A 5,189-nucleotide genomic window follows, 5' to 3' on the forward strand; every position below is an offset into this window, starting at 1 on the left:
TGCGTGAAATCTAGAGCCTATTACTTGGCCTATGTACTTTACTCTACCTTGTCCGAACCGACATTTCTCCAGGTTGATTGTAAACCCGGCAGGTTCTAATGTGGCCAGCACCTTGCCAAGCTGGTCCACGTGTTCTTGCCAAATGCTAGAAAAAACTGCGATGTCATCAAGGTATGCGCAAGTATACATTGATGACATTGCAAGAAATAACCTCTGGTGTACCCTTTCGAGAAAAAACTTCCAGTAAGGCATCGCAGGTTGCTTTAGCTGTGACAGATCGCATGCATATGACCTCCGGCCACCGGGTACACACGTCAACAATACAGACAGCGTATTTCTAGCCTTGAAATGAGGGTGGATCAATGGGCCCCACGCAGTCCATCACTACCGTCTAGAAAGGAACCTGTGGTCTTGTTAGCGGATGTATCGGTACCCAATCCTTTGTCCTCTCTCTTGCTGTCAGTTGACAGCTTTCACAGGTCCTACAGTACTGATGTACGTCATCATTCATTCCCGGCCAATAAAACAAATTCTTTATTCTTTGTTTCGTCTTTTTGAAAGAGAAATGGGGGCCCCCTACCGGCAAGTCATGTGCTACCTGCAACACTTTTCTGTTAATGTCTTTTGGCAGCACTACTTGCATGACTAATTGTTTATTCATTGACTATTTGTGGAAGAGTAGGCCTTCGATCTCTGTGAAACTGTGACTACGCGCTTTAGAATATTTCTGCAACGTACGCAATGTTTCATCTTCTCGTTGTTTTTTTCAAAAGAGTAGACGACTATCCTGCAATGTCTGCTCCACACTGCTATCCGTTTTGCCTGTGCTGTCGTCTGTTTCTGCTGCTCCGCTTTCTTTGTAACCCTCGCTATCAATACAGAAGGCCCCCGCTCGCGGTGTTTCACCTTTGTCCACGTTAGATATTCCCTCCGTACTGCGTACGAGGGGTGGCTCTAAGAACTTTCCCTCTCCTCGTTTCATGTTTGTACCCAAGTAATCTCCCTCAAGCTCTTCGTACCACACTGCTTTAAAGTCCTCATAATCTGTTCGCGTTAACAGTACATTTAAGCCCCACGCAAGCTCATTTGCTAGAGCACAGAGTGCCAGTTTCTGTTGCTGATTGCCAACTTTGCTTGTATCCGCCAAGCCGCATTGCATGTGAACCAACTCCGCCTTGATTTCTTGCCCAAAGGCACCTCTTAGTTTTATTTTGCCCTTTGGTTGATCTCGTCTGTCAGGTAACAACGATTTTCGGATAACTGTAATATCCGCTTCAGAACATAGTCTGACTGGCAGTCTTTCTCCACAAAGCTCTAGTTCTATCATTTTGGCTTCTTTTACAATTCCGCTGACATCTCCCTCTACCTTCTCAACGCTTGCCGCAACATTTTTTTCCAGACTCTGGGCATGATATGGCAAGGTGGCCTAGCGATCCGCACACAAAGCACTTTCTGGGCGGGAATGGACCCCGTGCTGCATTCCCTTCCAGGCTCTGTCGCTTGGCCGGTTTACTGAATTTTTTCCCACCGTCTCCCTTTAATTTATTACTTTCATCATAGGCTTGTGCCTGCTTTGCTATACCAGTAGGCCGTATCCAGTCATCTCCTTCGCGAAGAGTAACAAAAGCCTGAGCATCTTCGCTCAATATCTCCTTCACCCTGTCCGCAATGAACAACTCTTTCAAGTCATCAAAGTTCTCGACCTTTCTCCTACGAACATAATAGTCAAGGTAGCCACGCACTCTTTCTGCCAACTGTGTCCAGGGCTCATTTTCCTTTCTCTTCGCGTTTGTGAACAGCCTTCGGTATTCATTAGGGGACAGTTGCAAAAGTTCAAGCACCCTTGTTTTTACCTCCGGATACTGCTAGAATCCGAGAGTTTCGCCATCCCTTGCTATGTGCCTAACTCTATCCGATAAGTACGGGAGTAGTACCATTGTTTGTACATTTTGGGGAACCTTAAAGGCCTCCCATACACTCTCGACGGTATCAAACCATCCCGGCACCATTTCTTTTTCGCTCGGTATGTGACTAAGAACATTCGCAAGCATCTTAGAGAACTGCATAATCTCTGTCGCTAGATCTTTTGGTTGGTCACTTGATCTTTTTCCGTTGCCGAGTTATGTTTCAGCCGTGCCATTTCCAACTCTAACTGTATTCGCTCTATTCTTTTTTCCTCAAGCCGTAGTTGTAGGTCGGCATTTTCTTTCATTCTTTTGTCCCCCACTGCCCTACCGACAGCCCCCTTCCCGTCTAGATCGTCGACACTAATTTTCTGTTCTGCTTTAGCCTTCGCACGAGTTATCATCAGCCACACCCCCAATCACCACTCAATGCCTCTTAACTTCACAGACGCTCTCCAATCGGGCGGCAGGCTGCAGTTCAGGCTTTCCGACACTCTGCTACCACCTGCTCCGGCTGTAGTGGGTTCATCAGGTGTTACTCGCGAGTACTGTTCACTGTCCTAACAAGATGTGACCCCGAAATGTCCCCTCAGCAGCCCTCTTCACTTCACCACTGGCGCGTTGCTCCTTTTCATGTCGTTGTCCCCGCCCCCCTTTCTTTCGATTTTGCCGTTCTTCCTTGTCTCCTGGCTGTCGCCGTTGCTCAGTCAGGCGGTGACGTTTCGTAGGCAGCCGCTCTGTTCACTTTGCAGTTCTTCCTTGTCTCCTGGCTGTCGCCGTTGCTCAGTCAAGCGGTGACGTTTCGTAGGCAGCCGCTCTGTTCACTTGCGGTGACCTCCTGACGAAAATCCTCCGCTTCCATTCGTTTTCCAGCGTAGATGCTTTCGTTGAAGTCTCCACATTCACGGAGGCGATTCGGTGACGTTTCGCCGAAAGATCCCCAGCTTCCACTTTTCGCAGCATGGGCGGTTTGGTTCAAGTTTCACGGGAATGCTTGCCGAGTTTCCACTTTCTGCGGCGTTGCTCTGGTCACGTTCCCGACTTCCACTTCTGGGGCGTGAACACTTCAGTTGGCGTTTCGGCGGGTGTCCTGATCCGTGGGCCGGTGGTCCGATGTGGGCATTTCGACGCATGCTTGAATGCTGCGTTCCCTCACGATTTTTTTCGGTTTTGTCGACTGCGCAAGTGAAGACTCTTGTCCAAATAGTTTCAGATGATTTATTCCATCCCGTCGTGTCGAGATACAACCTTCCGTCACCACGCCCGGATACGACCTAGCCAAAAATCCTTTTTTCGGCTTATTTATCAGCATGTTCCATCCGCTAACAACATCACAATTGTGACCACTTGAGCTCGCTTCTGATAACCACTGATAGCACACCTACCAGTCATGCACGCCTAGGCGTGGCATGACACTAGCCGCCTTTTCAGAGAACCTTTTACCATTGGATATCTGCATGCCTTACCAAGGCCTTCAAATGTCCGCAAGATTTTCACGGCTATGGCAATCTAAGTGGCAGTTTGCTGTTAATAACAAGCTTCATGCATCAAACCAGAACTTGGTACGTGGGAAACCTCCTATAATAAAATCGTTTCCATGAAGTCCTGTGCCGCTTGAAAATTGGCCACTCGTTCGTTACTCATCAATACCTGATATAGGGGAGGAGGCGCCATTATATGAGCACCGTGGAGAAACGTTATCTGTTCTCCATGTTCTAACAATACATGACCTGTTTTCCTTAATTTTTCAAGTACAACATCGATCCCTTTTCACTTTGCCTTGGTTCTAGACGAGAAGCCTTCAGAATCATCTGAACGTCTTTTAGTTTTCTCAAAACTACAAGTGTTTTACACGAACTATTGCCAAGCACTACTGTTGTCCTTGTGTACTTTTACCAATGTATTTTTAGCTTACCTAATATGGCGCAATATGGCCGTCGGAGCTGTTGCGCCATAAAACCCGCAAACAACCACAATACGTGTTCCCAGCATCTCCTAAATTACAACATACCGGTCGCACTAAGGTTTGGTGAAGCTCCAACTGCCCAGGTAGCACGGAGACCTGGGGCAAATTATGAATTTTGTCCGAGATTATTGGTCCTTGACAAGCCCTTATGAACCAAAGTACAGCCAAATCAGACCTTCTTTCGCAAGTGTCTGATTATTTTGGCCTTAGTTCGCCAAAATTGTGTAAGGATTAGGCTTTACCTCCTAGTTAGACTGTCATCTGGCCCCATAAAAAATCGGCAAACAAGTGCCACAGTTAAACCTACTGCTCCGTAGTTCGGCTGTCATCTGGCACCTTTTGGCTCAAATCGCTAAGCAAGTGCAAAAAGTTAGCCTCTACTTCCAGATAGCTCGCCTTTAATCTAGTAGCTCTGTGACAAAGTCGCCAAGCAAGTGCCAAAGTGAGCCTCAATGCCTGTTAGGTAGGGTCTTATCTGGCTTCTTTGGGCCCTAATTTCCAAATAACAGGCTAAAAGTGGCTTTATATTCTCAATGTTCGGCTGTCACACCGACATTTCGGTGCCAAAATTGCCCAGAAAGTGCTAAAAATGGGCTTTGTGCGAAAATACCTCGGTGGTCATCTGGCGCCTTCGGTCCCAAATCACCAATCACGTGTGAGTGTTACGCTTCAGTGTGAGGTAGTCAGGTTAACAGCGGGCGACTTTGGACCGTAATAGACCCTTTTCAAATGTTCTGCCATTGCCTGTTCTCGACTGCTTGCTCACATACTCTGAGCATGGGAGCGAGGATACGCGGCCTACAGGTCGGCGTGAACTCGGCTCAGTTGGTATATAAAAAAGAGCACTCTCTTAGCATTCGGCTAGGAGTTGGATTCAATCACGGGCTTTGTGAGCAAGAACCAGTGTCCGACAATGTCGCTTGGTGGACACTTAAAAAAGGTCTAATCTAGCAAATGCGAGAGTTACGTAATCAGGGCGGGTTCTGTTGGCGCTTGTTTATTTATGTTTGCAGATAGGCGACCGATGAACTCTTGGTAAACCGCAGGTGGTCTGAGACTTAAATAAATAAAGATTTCGTTTATGTCTGCCCACAACTATTTATTTCATTTTGGGTGTCTCTTGATTTTACCAGCGCAAAGGTGGGTCGAGTGCCTTGCCGCGGCTGGACAAAACATGGGTGATTGCGAAAATGCAGATTGCGCCGGATGGTTGTACTGGCGAATAGATACACGCACCTATATCAAGTCGGAGAATTACCTACGCTTCAGAAAACGCGCCGTGAGACAAGTTCCACGTTACCACAACTGCTGCCATTGAG

At 47.4% G+C, this 5,189-nt stretch overlaps 1 pseudogene; it reads right to left on the reverse strand.

The window, feature by feature from the left end:
- Positions 1-337: 337 nt before the first annotated feature.
- On the reverse strand, positions 338-1,327 carry LOC115328578 (annotated as a pseudogene).
- Positions 1,328-5,189: the final 3,862 nt, after the last annotated feature.

The sequence above is a fragment of the Ixodes scapularis genome, unplaced genomic scaffold (assembly GCF_016920785.2).
Source record: "Ixodes scapularis isolate PalLabHiFi unplaced genomic scaffold, ASM1692078v2 PGA_scaffold0__279_contigs__length_252992795, whole genome shotgun sequence".
NCBI lineage: Eukaryota > Metazoa > Arthropoda > Arachnida > Ixodida > Ixodidae > Ixodes > Ixodes scapularis.